The sequence below is a fragment of the Tursiops truncatus genome, chromosome 10, assembly GCF_011762595.2.
Source record: "Tursiops truncatus isolate mTurTru1 chromosome 10, mTurTru1.mat.Y, whole genome shotgun sequence".
NCBI lineage: Eukaryota > Metazoa > Chordata > Mammalia > Artiodactyla > Delphinidae > Tursiops > Tursiops truncatus.
The window spans coordinates 65,964,050-65,981,771 of NC_047043.1; the positions used below are offsets into that span (position 1 = coordinate 65,964,050).

General features: G+C 47.1%; 1 long non-coding RNA gene and 1 pseudogene across 2 annotated transcripts; one reads left to right on the forward strand and one right to left on the reverse strand.

The window, feature by feature from the left end:
- The first annotated feature begins 61 nt into the window (after positions 1-61).
- Positions 62-8,757, forward strand: LOC117313945 (uncharacterized). Of its 2 annotated transcripts, none has more exons than XR_004528549.2 (3): positions 62-496; positions 592-707; positions 2,786-8,757. It is a non-coding gene; the product is annotated as an uncharacterized lncRNA (long non-coding RNA). The 2 variants fall into 2 exon arrangements; XR_012334624.1 differs by having other exon boundaries at positions 62-707; positions 2,786-2,899; positions 4,356-8,721.
- A 5,022-nt stretch (positions 8,758-13,779) lies between these two features.
- On the reverse strand, positions 13,780-14,232 carry LOC101330778 (mitochondrial import receptor subunit TOM20 homolog; annotated as a pseudogene).
- Positions 14,233-17,722: the final 3,490 nt, after the last annotated feature.

Here is a 17,722-nt window from a genome sequence, read left to right on the forward strand (position 1 = left end):
ATCACCCGACTTGGCGCGAGGCTTGCTGGCAGGAGGCGGGAGGAGAACGCTAGGGCGAGCGGAGGAATATCTACGAGCGCCGAAGTCGCGTGGAAAATGAAGTTCCGCCTCTAGGGGCGGAGCCCACCAAGTCTTGATTGGCGCGTGAGCAGTTTTGCCCCGCGCGTTGACTTCTGGGGTTTGTAGTTTTTAGTGTAAACGAGAACTGCTACGTACTCATTGGCTGCTCAGGAAGGCGGAAGCGAAAAGCGAGAGACGCGATTCTGCCAGCCCAAAGCTAGAACGGCTGGATACCTTCCCAGTACTTTATTCGGCCCTGTGTGACAGGGAAGAGCCGTTGTTTTATTCTCCCATTGGCCCCGTTATACCTAGAACCTACCAGGATCTAAGAAAATATTTCCCGAAGTGTATGAGAAATCACATCAGTCATTAAGCAGAAGGCTCTGGTCTTCCTGTTCAAGACCTAGCCTGTAGGATCAATAAATATTTATCCTAGGTATTACATGTGAGGCAGAGAAAAGGAAAAAATTAAAAGGACATAGATTAAGGCAGAGCTGACCTCAGAGGTAATCTAATTCCTTTATTTTGCAGCTGGGAAAAGTGAGACCCGGAGAGAGTGACTTGACTCACATCACACAACCAATTAGCAGCAGAACCAGAACGACTCCTGACTCTGACTTGGGGATCCCTTTTTGGAGACGTGAAAGGTAAACTCCACAACTGAGCAGAATCTCTCCCTGACAAGATCCTATCGAGCCTTTATCTCTGGGAGTCCTGAGCAAGTTTCTGTGCATTTTTACGGAGTCCTCACAGTCAGCACTTTCACATGGGGAACATGGCACACAGCAAGCCGTCTGCCATGCTCAGGTTCCATAGCTAGATTAAGAAGTTAGCCAGAGCCTGGGTGCTGGGTCTCTTGATTCTGTTCCCCACCGGACCCCATTCCCCGCTTTCCAGAAAAGAGACTTCCCTCCTCTTAAGTATATAACTTGAAACAGGTGATACTCAGGCACAAAATTCTAGAATGTTGGGTGGCAGTGTGGCAGATGTGCCACCTCTCTGCAACGCTTTCACCTGCCACAACGCATAGCTCTCTTCTCTGTGCTTCTGGGACTTTGCCTATAATGGCCACTACCATTACCTCTGACTTTATATAGCTCTGAGCCAAGTGTTTTAACCACACTTTTTCATATAACCCTCACTACCACCCCACAGGTAGGTACAGTTTGCCGCCTACACAGATGAGAAATCTGAGCCCAGATTGGTGGCCCAAGGAATGGGGCCCAGGTTCATGGGTCCACAGGGCTGGACTGATAGATAACTTTCCTACATCGGTGCTACAGCAATCCTTCACCTGACTTTCCTGCCATGCCTCCCTGGGTCATGAACCCAAAATGCATGAGAATGGAGCACTCAAGCCTTAGATAGCCTCCCTTTTTCCATGATCTAGCCAGTGTGGTGGTGACTTCCCCACTGACTGAGGTCCTGAAATGCAGATCCCTTGCGGGAACCCAGGTTCCAGCTTGCCTCCCCCGGCACAGCCTCAGCCTGCCACCAGATGGCACTGCTCCCCTTCAGAAAATCAGCCTGGGGCCCTGGGTAAATGATGGGAATAAGGGGCATGCCAGAGGGCCTTTGGAGAAGCCAGGGCCCAGGAGGCTAGGGAAGCAGAACAGGAGCTATATAAGACCTGTCTAGCAACTGCTTCCTCCATAATCTCTGTTCTATAATGCCTGTGCCCCCCATACCTCTGCCAAAAGCCCCCCCACATACCTGCAGCCGCAGACCTGCAGGCACTTCCAGACTCCCGCTCTGGGAAGGGGAAAAGACTGCACTCAGATTTTCTGGGCTGCAGACACATTTCAAGCACACTCACTGTCACATTTCGTAGGCCAAGGTAACGTGTGCCAGAGACACAAGCATGCACTCCCATGCACTGGCACCAGTCCTCACAGCCAACACTTTCACATCTAAGTACGTGCAAGTACAAAGCTACAGATAAATCAGGCCCCCACACCCATCTTGACCTGGCACATCACACCTGAATCATTGGATAAAGAGATTCCTTGGCCTCTTTAGAAGAACATTTCTGGACTCTGTCTCCCTCTGCTCTGCGTGTGCCCATCTCCCCTTATGGTATGCCTCAAAAAGCAGCAGCCACCATCCAAAAGGGCAAGAAGTCATGCTTGCAGGGCTGCCCAGTGGCAAAGGGAGAGCAAGAGCAGCCCAGCCCTGGTCCCAGCACGAAGGGCTACAGACTTAGGTATGCTCCAACCTGCCCTCATCCCCACACATGCCCATGCACTGGGGTAGGAAAATCAATAGCACCACGTCCTCTGAGCTTCAGGATGCTCCTCCTCTTTCCCCTATCCTCTGTCTCCCCCATCTCCCCCTCTTCCCTTTTCCACCACCCTTTCTTTCCCTTCACTTACTTCCAGGTTCACCGGACCCAGGTGCTCCCATTAGCCCTTCGCCACCCTGGTGCCACCACAACTCCTGTGCCTCCTCCTGTCCCACATCTATTCCACTCTGTTTGCTGAGCAAGACTGCTACTGCAAGTGTCCGGGAGTCACAGGAGCCACCAAGGAGAGGCTCGGGGCTTCCAGGCTCTGGGGACCCCAACCTGGACAAAAAAGGGAATTCAATCATTCACTTGGTGCCCTCCCCCTTCCTGGGAGCCCCTACAGCCTCCTAGAAAGATGGAACACTACCCCTGTTGCCCAAGAGGTGTGCAAAGCAACCACCCCGTATGACTGCATCCACATCCACCATTCTCATTTCACAGAGTGAGAAACTGAGGCTCCACCTCGTCCAGTGGCCACAGATGCTGCAGTCTCCAGAAGTCAGTACCCTCTCCTGCTCCCACAGGCACAAGTTCATAGAGGGGCCTAAGACTCAGGTGAGAAATGAAGCAGCGACCCCCCAGCCCCGCCCCAATTCCCACGTACCAGGATCCCAGCCAGAGTGAGGAGCCCCCAGAAGAGCCCCATGCAATACTGAGGACATACTTATATATTTTAAATTATTCTTTATCTGAAATTAAAATTGAACCGGACATTCTATATATTATCTAGCAGCCCCACCTCAGAACCACTGCTCAGCCACAGACCCCAAGGACTCCCCTTGATGGCCCCCATGGCCTCACTTAAATCACCTGCAAAATAGTTAGAAGTAAATCAGAACAGCTGCCTCCCAATGGGTCTCATTAAAGATTAGACGGGCCAAGCAGTCAAGGTTGCCTTATCCGAAAGCTGATCTGGGTAATATCAGGCTCAAAGTCCTCCCTTCTCCCCATTCTCTCTTTAACCCTATCACCGATGGTGACAGATAAGAAAATAGTTTCTTTGCCTCTTTATTGGGAAGAGTTTGCAGAAGGAGATAGGTCAGCAGTTGAGTCTAGCTTTGGAGGTGGACAGATCTGCATCCTAACACTAGTGCTCCCGTAGTTGGCCTAATTACTTCACCTCTCGAGCTTCAGTTTCTCCAGCTGGAAAATGGGAATAATACCTCCTTTCTAGAATTGTTATGAGGACTAAGTGGAACCATGCCTGTAAAGTGCTTAGCTTGGGGTCTGGCACACAGGAGGTGCTAGCTAAGTGGTGGCTATTTCTATTGTGATTACTCTTGGTCTGTGGCTGACCCTATTGCTGTTCTTCAGGACTACCTCAGCCCTGGCTGATTTCTCTTTGCCCCCGGTACTACTGCCTGCTGGAAGAGCTCAAGCTTTCCTCATCAAAATGAGAAATGAGCTCCTTACCAGAAAAATCCTGGGGCACATTTTCAGACACACTGGGAAGTAGTGGAGTAACCACTCTTAGGGATCACTGTCTACTCTCTGTCCCAGCACAGAACTAAAAACTGAGTGGGTCAGAGGGTGGATTTTTTTTTTTAACATCTTTATTGGCGTATAATTTCTTTACAATGGTGTGTTAATTTCTGCTTTATAACAAAGTGAATCAGCTATACATATACATATATCCCCATATCAGAGGGTGGATTTAAGAGGATCTGCTCCTAGGCCTCCTCATGCCTGAAAAGGCTGCCGTCAATCAAGGGTGAGGGCAGTCAAGGCCAAGGAGCTCCTTAGATGTGAATTCAGACATGTCACCCTCCCCAAACCAGCCTGTCGACCCTGCCTCCCTGCTGAGATGAAGCCTGCATCTGGAACCTTGCCCAGAGTGCATTCACTGTTTTCCCTGGGGTCCTCTGGCAGGATGGCGATGTCACAATCAAAGTAGAGTCCAGAGAGGATGGCCAGAGATGGTGTCCCCTGGGCCACCCTCACAATGGACCTGCCCAGCACAAACGGGCTGGAGCATGAAAAGGCCCAAATTCTGCCCTCCATCTACTCCCAGGACCTGTCAGATCCCCGAGCCTGGCTGCCAGTTATCATCCTTGCTGACTCCTGGGGCCCTGCTCTTCCCAGAGGCTATGCTCCAGGTAAGAGTTGGAGGTTGGGGAACAGGTACAGAGGAGGTAAGGAACCTCTTTTGCCTCAGGTTTTTAGAATTGTAAATCCTTCCTGGAAGAAACAACAGTGGAGTCAGCATTGGAGAGAGAAGCCCTTGGATTTTGACAATGCCTGTTTGTACGCACAAGACTTTTCTATAGGACTCAGGAATCTCTGGCCTGACCCACCTGAAGGTACTCTGGGGACTGCTGGAGTAGACCCTGAGGAAGACTCAGGTCAGATAAAGCTTCCCACCCTATCAGTTCTTTCACTTTGAAAGGCCTGGAGCAGAATGACTTTGATGGAAGGAAGCTGATCTGACCGTCAATTCAGATGTCAGAGATCCACCACCACCACCTGAAGTAATCACCTACTGCCCCACCCCCAAACCTGGCCACGTTGGACCTGGACCCCAAAGAGATATTGCCAGATATAGCCAGGAGTATCCAGTTAGGCCTGGGAGCCGAAGTTATCAAGGGGAGGTGTTTCTAGGTGCAGAGGGTGTCCTGGGCTCTTACTATGAGGCAGTTCCTCTTCATTCCCTCAGAGGTAGGGGTGTCTCTCCATGAAAAGTCACATGATGTTCCTGGGGGGAGCCCCTCTCCCCAGCTCCTGCTTCACCAGGCCCAAACTTGTCACAGGATAGCCTTTTGTGAAGTCACAAAGCTGGCTGCTTCCCACAGGACCAGGGACCGGGACAATCAGGGACTACTGGGCATGACTTGGGGAGATGGAAGGCTTCAGAAGTGGCCTTTGGACTCTGGAGAGGGGTCTTGAAGGGCTTAGGTTGTAGGGGGTGAAGGGATCTGTTGGAGACCTGGGGAAGAAGACAGTTTCTCAGATTCTGGTCATTGCCAGGAGGTGAGAACAGCTGGGGCTTGGGGCTGTGGTCTTTGGCTATGGGTTTGTCCCTCAAGACCCAGGGGGAGGGTGGGAAAGGAGGGCCCTGCCCCAAATGAGTACATATAAAGGTCCTTTTCACTGGTGTTCTGGATGTTCCATGGCAAAAAGAGGTTAAGACCTCTGTCTGAGCTAGGGACCAGATCTTCCCCTCAGCGCAATCCATCCATGATCATCTACTTATTGAATATTCCACCTGCTTCTTGGGCAAGCACATGCGGCCAAATTCTGTTGCATTAATAAGCAGCCCTGATGGCCTTGGGACACCTTCACCTGTTGGACTGCTCAGAGGAAGAAGGGATAAAAGACTATCAAGGAGAAGAAATGCAAGTCCCCAGCGTTCACTCTCTCCGGAGTGTTGAGATTCTCACCACCAAAGGAGCAAACCCAGGGGAGAAAACAGGAGGGAGGAGAAAGCTTCACTACAGAAAGTGTGGAAAGTCATCCACTGTTGTCAAAGGTCACAGCTGGTATGTGGAGGATGAGGAGAGCCACTTGACGGGAGCCCTGTTCTAAAAACCAATGAACAAAACTGTTTTCCGTGAAGTTGAGGATTCCTGTGCCTAGCCCTGTACCTGAATCCCTTGGACTGAGGAGGATGCAGCACACAGTGGAGATGACAGGTCCTGTCCTCAAGGGCCCATAGTCTAGGGACTGAGTGAGCGTGCCCAGCTTCCTCCCTTAAAGAGAAGGCTAATGTCCCAGGAATGTGGCCCAAAGTCCCAGGAAATGGTGGGGCAGCCTAGAATCCAGGGACCCCACCTCCCAGGCCAAGGCCTTACATTTCCCTGAAGGTAAGAACAGACTAGAATCTTGAGGGCTTTTGACAATTGACCAAGGCAGCTTCACACTGCCCTTCAGGGTCTGCAGGTCTGGGTCTTGGGGTCACTCATTCTTTTGAGAGTGACTCTTCCTCACGTGGCTCCTCTCTTGGCCATTTTTGTTGCTGCATTCAAGAAGGCCTCCAGAGAGAACCTCCTGCTGTCTGCTCCATAAAGCCAGTGGTTATGCTGTGGGGATAGACCTGGCCTGAGGGGTAAGTGACTAGAGGGTGACTCTGGGTAAGTTTCCCCATCCATCCCTCATAAGTTTACTAGATCCATGGTTTTCAATTTTTGATAGCATTATTTTAGCACAGAATCTTTTTATTTTAACGCAGTGAAATCTTGTACACCTGTTCATTAAGTAAATAAGAGAGCCATGTTGGTAGTTGCAGGACATGGTGTGTCAGAGTCCCTACCAATTCTGAAGAACCCCCTATAGTTCCAATAAACTCAGTTTGAAAACCACATGCCACATGGCTTCCAGACACTTCCAGGTTTGACCTGCCATGAATTTGTGGCTTCAAAGCCCAGGCTTCATGGAGGATGAGAACAGGCCAAGGAATGCCATGTTTAGTGGCCCCCTCAGAGCACTGCCATGAGTACCTTCCCCCACTACCACTTCCAGTTCCTGGTTCTGACTCAGCTTATTTACAACTGCCAATGCATCCCCAAGCCCACCTCTCACCTGATCTTCTGCTGCCAACTTTGCTTCTCTCTTGCGGGCTCTAAAATCAGCATCTAAGCTTCTGTGGCCCGAAGCCCACATAGGAGTCCTAAGTCAGGAGCACATCAGGCACCTTTCTGTAGCTGAGTTCAGTAGGCAGAAAACAGGAGACTCCCTTCCTTCAGGTAGCATTCAGCTTTGCTTGACTCTCTTCTGAGACCCTTGTAGCTTCCAGAATTGTCCTTGTCCTTTTTTTTAATACGGAACATTTTTGGTTTTGTGAGGCTGATAGCCTCAACTAGGAGCCAGAAAAGGCCCAGGGCAGCCTGGGTGGGGGACAAACCCTGTCCTCCCCAGTTCTTTTCCCCTAAGATGCAGAGCAGAGAGGACCCAGGCAAGGTGGGCTCTCCACACCACAAGCCAGGGCAGGCCTGGATTCCAAGGGCTTTTGTTCCAGAGAATCTCTGAGAAGCATCATGGCCTTGGCTACTTTCAGGAGGACAATGAATTCAGGAGAGCAGAGTAATGATGCTGTAGAGCTTGTTACAGAGAAAGGCAGCTACATTGCAGCTGAGAACAGAGGCTGCTCTGCCTTTATGGCAGGGGAGGCATGGCAAAGAGCAGACACTCCCCACCGCCAGGTGAGCCGTGGTGAGGGAATGAACAAGGATCCTCAGTAAACCGACAGGCTAATGTGAGGTTCCCAGGCTTGGCTGCACATTTGAATCACCTGTGGTGCTCTTCTGACAGGTGAGGCGCAGCCATCTTTGTTTTCCGAAGCTCCCCAGGTGATTAATTTACAGCCAAGGCAGAGAACCAGTGGCCTAGGAGGAGAGATTAGCATTAAACAGGATGTGCGCATAATGGTCTTCACCATGAGGTGGGGCCTAGAGGCTTGAAATCCTGGAGGCCAAGTAAGCTGGGCCCTGCTGTCACTGGAAGCCATGGGACCCCCTCTTACCCACCTACCTACACAACCACCCACCCGCCACACACAAACTAGAGCATCTATTTTGGGGAAAACAGGACAGAAGTCTCAGGGATCCAGCTCCAGGGAAGGAGAGTGTGCACTCTGGTTTAGAATCTTGACCCTGCCCCTCTCTAGCTGTGTGGCCCTGACAGCCCTTCTGAGTCTCAATCCTCATCTGTAAAATGAGGCAATATTGCCTGTTTTGAGGGTGGTTGCAAGGAAGCACCCGGCTCACAGGAAGAGCTCCAGAGATGGGGCTGTTCGCAGCAGTAGCAGCCCAAACTCAATCTGTCAGCACAGGCAGGGCCCTAGTGATCACCTGTCCAATCCCTTGGTTTTTTACACAAAGACCTCAAAGTCCAGAGGGGAGAAATTTTCGCAGGCCATGCAGCCAGCCAGAACCATAATCTCCCTCCACCCAGGCAGCTTTGCATCATAGTGCCCTTCCTGTGTGTGGCTTTAGCTCCCCTCATCCAGCAAAACCCTGAAAATGAGTACTGGGGCTTCTGAAGAAGCAAGCAAAGATTTTAAAATACCTCTAGAATGTCATTTGAGATGCCTGGTTGATCCTCTTAGGGCAGAGGGTGTGCTCAGCCTATCTGGCTACTTGGCCCTAATGTGCTGTTTGTCTCCAGTCCCTTTTGACGTTCTTGGTACTTTGGTACCAACTGTGTGGCCCCCTGGGTATATAAGGACGCCACCCTGCCCCTGGAGCCTGGGCCTGGGGTTAGGAAGGGCAGAGAGGGCAGGGAAGAGGCATGGTTGGTTTTCAATATAAGCCTTTTTTGTACTCTGACTTTGAAGCCAAAGCATTACACTGAGCATGTACTACTTTGATAAAAAATAAAATTGGTATTGAAAAGTAAAACTCTGCATGTCATTATACATTTCTCAAAACCTGTAGAATGTACAAGCACCAAGAGTGAACCCTAACGTAAACTGTGGACTTTGGGTGACAATGATGTGTCAACGTAGGTTCATTGATTGAGAAAAAACGTACCTCTGTGTTGCGGGATGCTGATGGCAGGGAGGCTGTGCATGTGTCGGGAAAGGGGGTTTTAGGGAACTCTACTTTCCGCTCAATTTTGCTATGAACCTAAAACAGCTCTAAAAAGAGTCTATTTATAAACAAACATAAATAAATAAAAGTAAGACTGACAAATGCAGAGAATAGTACCCTCCTCGTGGTGTTTGCAAGGATTACATGATCTAATGGACATAAAGGGCTTAGCCTGACCCCGGTGATTGCTCAATATGTGTTGGCTTTCGTGTTTTATTCTAAAGCCATCTCCGTCCCGTGGTTCCCTCTCAGGTGCCACTCATGGGAGGAAGATGGGAGAAACAGGCCCTTCCCATCCTTTATCTCAGGATGCTGAGGCACCAAAGCCTTTGTCACTAGCTCAATCACATGGTTTAACTGGTGATGCAACAGCCAGGCCTCTGGGGACAGTTTCTAACCTCTGTTGGGGCTGAAGTTTACACTCAGTCCAGACTCCTGACAGGTACTGAGCACCTACTTTGTGCAAGGTGCTATGCTCAGCCCTTTGAAGCTTTCCCTCATCCGTCCTATGAGGTAGGCATCATGCTCCATTTTGACAGATAAGTAAACTATGGCTCAGAGAAGTTGACTAGTGCAAGGCTGCTCAGCTCTAAGGACAAAGAGAACAGAGCTGTTTTCTCATCCATTAGGAAAGGAGACACAGGAGGTGAGCATTCAGCCAACACACCAGGGACTTCTTGGCCTGTGGCACTCAACCGTGCCCTTCAGCAGCCTCACGAAGATGCCACCTTGGAGAACAACATCTTCTTCCCAGAGGGGCTGCAGCAGCCCAGTGGCCTCCACCAGGTGTTGGGACACCTGCCCTGAGGAGGGATGAGGAAGCATGCCAGTTCCCCCTCTTAGAGGGCCTGGGGTTGGAGGTGCTGGAGCAGAAAGCCTGATTCCCCCTGGCCTACCACATCCTTTTTAGGCAGCTCATGCCTCCCTTTGTGAAGCCCTTGCCTGCTGCCTCCTCCAGGTGAAGGGCAGATGAGGAGGAGGAACTCTCCTGGAGGTCCAGACCTTCAGTGTGGTAGCTGGGCACAATCTGGGAAGGCCTCCTGCAGGTGGTATGAGAAATAGGCTGCAAAGGAGGTTAAGAGAAATAGATGAAGGGAACCACAGGAAGAACCCAAACTCTGATTTCCCTCGGCCTCCTTAGAACTGCAGATGCATCTCTCTCTCCTGCTGCTCACTCATTTGCTCATTCCTTCATTTATTCATTGAGCATCATGTGCTGGGCAGGAAACAGGGTCCTGCCTCATGTTCATAGGCTCTTAGGAGAGACAGCCACACAAAAAGCCTTACAATGTGACAAAGGCTACAATGAACATGTTCTGGGACCCCCAAAGGCTGCTTAAGAGGTTAGAGAATCCAGGACAGTTGACATGTAGCTCTTGAAAGTCCAGACTTATGTTTCTTAACTCCCAAATATGCTTACAAAGCAAATGAATGCTTTTTATAGGAAAAAGATGTTACTTTGATCTTAAACAATATTGAGTTCCCCAGTGTTGTGTTTGTAAGCCCCACATCCAACTATGGAACATTTTTTTTTCTGGATCCTAGTGGATCTTAGCTCTTTTTTTTCATTTTAAAATTGTGATAAAGTATACACAACATAAAATTGACCATCTTAACCATTATAAGTGTACAGTTAAGTGGTATTAAATACATTCATGGGTTTCCCTGGTGGCGCAGTGGTTTGAGAGTCCGCCTGCCGATGCAGGGGATACAGGTTCGTGCCCCGATCCGGGAAGATCCCACATGCCGCGGAGCGGCTGGGCCCGTGAGCCATGGTCGCTGAGCCTGCGCGTCCGGAGCCTGTGCTCCGCAATGGGAGGGGCTGCAGCAGTGAGAGGCCCGCGTACCGCGCAAAAAAAAAAAATACATTCATAACGTGTAACCATCACCACCATCTGTCTCCATAACCTTAAGTCTTTTCATCTTGCAAAACTGAAACTCTATACCCGTTAAACAATACCTCCCCATTCTCTACTCCCCCCCACCTCCTGGCAACCACCATTCTACTTTTCTGTTCTATGAATTTGACTAGATACTTCATAAAGTAGAATCATACAGTGTTTGTCTTTCTGTGACTGGCTTATTTCACTTAGCATAATGTCCTCAAGTTTCATTCATGCTGTAGCATATGTCAGGATTTCCTTCCTTTGTAAAGTTGAATAGTATTCCAGTGTATCTAAATACCATTTTTTGTTTATCTGTCTAGCTGTTGATGGATACTTGGGTTGCTTCCACATTTTATCTATTGTAAATAATGCTGCTATGAACATGGGTGTGTAAATATCTGCTTTTACTTCTTTTGGGTACATACTCAGCAGTGGAACTGCTGAATCATATGATAATTCCATTTTTAATTTTTTGAGCAACTGCTATACTGTGTTCCATAGTAGCAGTACCATTTTACATTCCCACCAACAGTGCACAAGGGTTGCAGTTTCTCCACATCCTTGCCAACATTTCTTCTTCTTTCATTGCTAGCATATAGAAATACGCAGTTGTGTATTGAGTTTGTATCTAATTTTCTGAATTCATTTATTAGTTCTGACAGTTTTTTGTGTGGAATCTTTAGTGTTTATCACATAAGGTCCTACCATCTGCAAACAGATTATTTTACTTCTTCCTTTCCAATCTGGATGCTTTTAATTTATTTTTCTTGCCGAATTGCTCTGGTTATCAATTTCAATACTGAAGTGGCAAAAGCAGCCATCATTGACCTGTTTCTGTTGTTAGAAGAAAAGCTTTCAGATTTTCACCATTGAGTATGATTTTTGCTGTGGGTTTTTCATTTATGTTTTTTATTATGTTGAAGTAGTTTCCATCTGTTCCTAGTTTGTTGAACATTTTAATCATGAAAAGGTGTTGAATTTTGTCAAATGCCTTTTCTGCATCAATTGAGATGATCATGTGCTTTCCCCCCTTCATTCCATTAATGTGCAGTGTTACATTGATCGATTTTAGAATGATGAAACATCCTTGCATTCCAGGAAGAAACTGCACTCGGTTGTGGTGTGTAATCCTCTCAATATGCTGCTAAATTTAGTTTGCTAGTATTTTGTAGAGGATTTTTACATCAGTGTTTATAAGGGATAGTGGTATGCAGTTTTCTTGTAGTGTCTTTATCTGGCTTTTGTATCAGGGCCTCATAGAATGAGTTAGCAGGTGTTCCTGCCTCTTCAATTTTTTGGAAAAGTTTAAGAAGGATTGGTATTAGTTCTTCTTTAAATGTTTGGTAGAATTCACCAGCGAAACCATCAGGTCCAGGGCTTTTCTTTGCTGGAGATTTTTGATGACTGATTCAATCTCCTTACTAGTTATAGGTCTATTCAGATTTTCTATTTCTTCATTATTTAGTCTTGGTAGGTTTTATGTTTCTAAGGAATGTATCCATTTCATCTAGGTTATCCAAGTTGTTGGCATATAATTATTCGTAGTAATCTCTTACAATCCTTTTTATTTCTATAGAATCGGTAGTAATATTCCCACTTTCATTTCTTTTTTAAGTACCAAAGATCTTTATTCTCAGGTCTGATACTGAATCTGTGGCTGCAGATAATGTCACTATTTTGAGAATTATCTTCATTCTTTGCAAGTCTTCAGCCACAAAGTTACACCTTATTCTCATAACAAGATAAGTGAATCAGGCTGGAAGGGGATTAAGGAGGTACACTGATGGTAAAAGCAAAGGGGAACACACACTTTTACAAGCATATTGTTCCAGTTACCTTGAAAGTTAAATTTCAGATTAATTTACAAAAGTAGTGACAGTACCATGATTTAAGTGAAAATCAACACAAGTTATACCTTAAAAAATAAAAAAAATCAATTCAGAAATGCTAAGTCAGGCAAGCATGCAAAATTCAGAGTATTAAAAAATGCAACGGGTTGCCCAAACAGATATATCCCTCAGAAAAAGGGATATGAAAATGCTAAACAGAACTAAAGGAATTAGAAGCTGTATTAGCAGACCAATTCCCTCGTTTTATAAATGAGGGCAGACATTAACTGGCGAAGCTTACTCAGCTAGATTAAGGGTGTATACAGATCTAATTCCTGGTGCTATTTGCAACTACACATATCTAAAATACAAGGAGATAAATATCCGGAACACATTAGGCCCACTGATTTAAACAAAACAGTTCAACAGTGGGGGTGAAGTTGTTATTATAGCATAGCAGCACATTATACATATGTAAGATATTAAATGGCAAGAAAGAATCTCTTAAGATTTTAATGCTCAGTTAATACACAATCAAGTTTCCATCCAATTTTCTGATGTATAGCGAACTGTACTAGCTTAAAAAAAAAAGTACATTCTTCAGTGTTCTTCTACACTTTTTTTGGCCTATCTTTCAAAACTGAGCACTGGGTATTTTGTTTGTTTGTTTTTTGTTTTGTTTTTTTGTTTTTTGTGTGGTACGCGGGCCTCTCACTGTTGTGGCCTCTCCCGTTGCGGAGCACAGGCTCCGGACGCGCAGGCTCAGCAGCCATGGCTCACGGGCCCAGCCGCTCCGCGGCATGTGGTTATCTTCCCGGACCGGGGCACGAACCCGTGTCCCCTGCATCGGCAGGCATACTCTCAACCTCTGCACCACCAGGGAAGCCCAACTGGGTATTTTTAATGTAAGTAATGTGATGTTTTATATGTACATTCTAATTGCACGTTTTAGGAATAAATAAAATCCATATTTCAGTAACTGATAGTGTATTTATAAAATGAAAACCTCTATCAAAATACACTTTTCACTGGGAAAAATAAATAAAACAGACAAATGGATCTACACAAAGTAAAAATTAACTTTGGTAAATTTCAGTGGAGGACAGTCCATAACAAGCTTATTTGCCCTTACTCCCCCAGAGCTGATCATCTTCCAAGTTAAGATTTTAAAAATATTTTTAAATTGAGATTATCATGTTGACATTTGTTTCTCATTCCACATCATCTTCAGCCAAGCTCTGAGCACTTACAATTCTCTGACTAATTGTTGGGAGCTTAGTCAGAAGCCTCTGGAACACTGGTGGTGGAAGAGTTTGCTGCCACACTTGCAGTAACTACTGTGGCTGTCCACACACAGCAATTGCATTTGTCAAATGGTCCACACTCTTCTCATATTCACCTTGAGCTAGTAACTCTTCACCAAGCTGTATTTCTTCAAGGAAGAATTTCGGAACGGCTTCAGCATCTTTAAGGTCAGGTAACTTGGAAAGTCCAGCTCTCTCTTTGGCAAGCTTCTGTTTCTTTCTTCGTTCTCGAAGCCTGTTCTTGAAGTTGGGGTCACTCCGTCTCCTGCGGTCGAAGTAAATGCAGTACCCAATGAAAAGGGCCCTGCACACGCCGGCGGAGATGGCGCTGTTCCGGCCCTCCATCTTCTCTCCAACGAGGCTTCTTTTCTTCCCGCAAAGAAGCTGTTGGCTCAGAACCCTCAGAGCAGACTCCCACTTGCATTTCTGATTTTAATAACTAGAATATTTTTTTTCTTGGTCAGTCTAGCTAAAGGTTTGTCAGACTTATTGATCTCTCAAGGAACCAACTTTTCATTTCATTGACTTTCTCTATTTTTCTGTTCTCTATCTTCTAGGTCCTTACCTTGCTGTGGGTCCTTTCCCCAGAAAACTGTCCATACATATCAGAGTCTGCATACACATTCAGTCTTCACAGACCCCTGAAACCCAAGGAACTCCATTTACAAATTTTGGTGCTGAAGGGCTTAAAATTCCAGTGGTCCCTGAAAGATTAAACTGGGTAAAGAACGAGGCATAAGACAAGCAAAGGGACCAGCACTGACAACTCATCAGGCACTGAATCAGTGAGAGCCTCTTGAACTTTATTGTGGTAGGTTGGGTTGGGACCTGAGCATCTGCATTTATCAAAAGCTCCCAGGGAGGCCAGGCTGTTTGTTCTGGTCATGGTTTGAGCAGTGAGACTCTAAACAACCACACTCCCTCTAGCTCTGCTTCTCAGGTAAGTTCCCCTCTCCATAAAAGGCATCCCCAGGTAGGCAGGTGTCAACCTTGACTCCTCCCTTCTCTTAACCCCATTTTCAGTTACCAAGACCTGAGATGCCATTTCCTGAACATCTCTGACTCCATTTGTCCATTTGTACCCCCCTCTTCAGTTTAGTTCACCAACGTCTCCTGCTTGGACCGTTGTAGAGGTCCTGTTACCCCCAGGTGTGATCCCCAACCTCCACCTGTGGTGCAATTTCAAATGTAAGTTGTCTTAAACTTTTCTTTTTTCCAAAACAAAAACCAAATTTATTCAGCAGACATTTTAATTAAGAAATCCTATAAATTAGGACCACCACAATTTCAGACACTCCAGTGTGAAGTGTATGTCAATAGCTACATCAGGAGAATGAACAAGACATCGAATCTTTTTAAAAAATTAGTTTAACTCCCTTAAAGTTTGGGGGTGGCACCTTATTTAAAGTGCTTTCAAGTTTCATATGGGTAAAGCCAGAGGTTTCTCCTCTTGGAGAGTCACATTTAAGAAAACGGTTTCGGTCACTCACAAAGAGCTGGTGGCAGGAGGAAACTGAGGGGAGAGAACTCACGAAAGCTCAGGCCCAAAGCTCCATGGAGAGCCAGAACAGAGCAGAAAAACAGCCAGGGTCTCATCCATGCAGTGCAGACATGAGAAAGGGTGGAATACAAAAGGCCGGCCAGGAGGACAGAAGAGAGACTCGAGACTGTTTATGCCTGTTTCTGAGAAAGCTCATGGAACAGCCAAGAGTGGCCTCACAGGAAGAGGAGCAGTTCTGGATAGAAGGAAAGCACAGAAAAAACCAAATAACTCTCCTCACACAACCCTCTCCACCTATGTGTCCTCTGGAGACTCCAAGAGGTAGCAAAGTGCAGACAGGGCTCTTCTTGGAGCAAGAGAAAGAAAAGACACAGGGGTGAGTTAGCTCTCCCAGGAAGCCCACAGCCTTCCACCTAAGCATGTCTTAAACTTTTAATGTGACTTACAAGAGCCTGTGTGACCCTACCCCTGGTCATATTTCTAGCCTTGTTTCTTTGTATCTTACTCATGCATTTCCCTCCTCTTGGCCTTTACCTATGCTGTTCCCCCTACTCAGAATCCTCTTATCCATCTTTCACCCAACTCCCACTTCTGCTCCTGATCTAGCTTGCCTATTCCCTCCCTCCTTTCACCCCAATCTAGGTTGGGAGCCTGCCTGGCCAATCCTGTCTGAATTAGGGCTGTTGTGATGATATCCAAAGCCCCTGAAGCTCCTTTAAGCAAAACAAGGACCTGATTGTAAGGAGAGAAAGGAGGTGGGTATTTTTTGGACTCCACAGCCGGGAACCCTGGTCCTTTCTTCCCTTTCTCCTTTGGGACTCTCAGCCCAGTGCCCTCTGACTGTTTACTTCATAGCTCTCTGCATCTTTGAAACTTGACTCCAAGTTCTGGGGCCATAAAATCCAATTGTAATTAGGTATTCTCCCTGGGCCAATCAGCTACTGCTAGGGAACTGACGCATAGTACAAAGATACTCTATGAGCCTCATTCCTGAGTGGGTGGGCGGTTTTGGAAAGGGGAGTAATGGCTTAGTAGACACCAAAGGTGTCTCCTGCGACCCTTAGGGTATTTACCCTGTGTTTCCCTTTTGCAGTGGTGTAACTGCCTTCTATTGGTCTGCCTCCCCCAGTGGGCACAAGCTCTTAGGACAGAGGTCAAGTTGTATAACTCTGTCTACAGGGCTGAAACAGAATGGCCTAATAAGCATTTGTGGAATGAAGTGCCAAGAAAGCCCAAAGAAAGGACTGGCCTTCAGGTTCATGGAGGCATCACAGAAGAGGTGACTTTGGGCCAGGCCTTAAGCAGAGTAAGTTTACTAACTGGGAGTAGAGGTTGAGCAAGAGGGAATGGTGGCTCTGAGGCCTGAATTGGTGCAACCACATGTTACTGAGCACCCAGTGATGAACAATACATTGAGTGATGTTATGGGAATAGAGTTAGGCCTAGAAATGTGTAAGAAGTAGCTGAAGGGAAGATTAGACTCCTGGAATGTCGAACAAAATGTTTCCTCCTTTGAACCTCTGCTGATAGTTGGTTCTCACAGGAGTTAAGAGTGTACTATAGGGCTTCCCTGGTGGTGCAGTGGTTAAAAATCCGTCTGCCGGGGCTTCCCTGGTGGCGCAGTGGTTGAGAGTCCGTCTGCCGATGCAGGGGACACGGGTTTGTGACCCGGAACGGGAAGATCCCACATGCCGCGGAGCGGCTGGGCCCGTGAGCCATGGCCGCTGAGCCTGCGCGTCCGGAACCTGTGCTCCGCAACGGGAGAGGCCACAACAGTGAGAGGCCCGCGTACCGCAAAAAAAAAAAAAAAAAAAAAAAAAAAAATCCGTCTGCCAATGCAAGGGACACGGGTTCGAACTCTGGTCTGGGAATATCCCACATACCGCGGAGCAACCAGGCCCGTGTGCCACAGCTACTGAGCCTGCTCTCTAGAGCCCGTGAGCCACAACTACTGAGCCCACACGCCTAGAGCCTGTGCTCCACAACAAGAGAAGCCACCACAATGAGAAGCCCGCACACCACAATGAAGAGTAGCGCTACCCCGCTTGCCACAACTAGAGAAAGCCCGCGCGCAGCAACAAAGACCCAATGCAGCCAAAAATTAATTAATTAATTAATTTTAAAAATATATATGGTAATTTAAAAAAGAGACAGTATTATAATTATGTTTGTGTGTCTGTATCCTCCAGGAGCCTCAGGGCCTGTGTGCTTTTCATCTTTCTATAACAAATCCCCAGGGTTTTGTTTTGTTTTGTTTTGTTTTAATTGAAACTGAATCCCCTCATGGCAAATGGGGGCTGTAGACAACTCTTAATATTCTGTTCAATACATGTT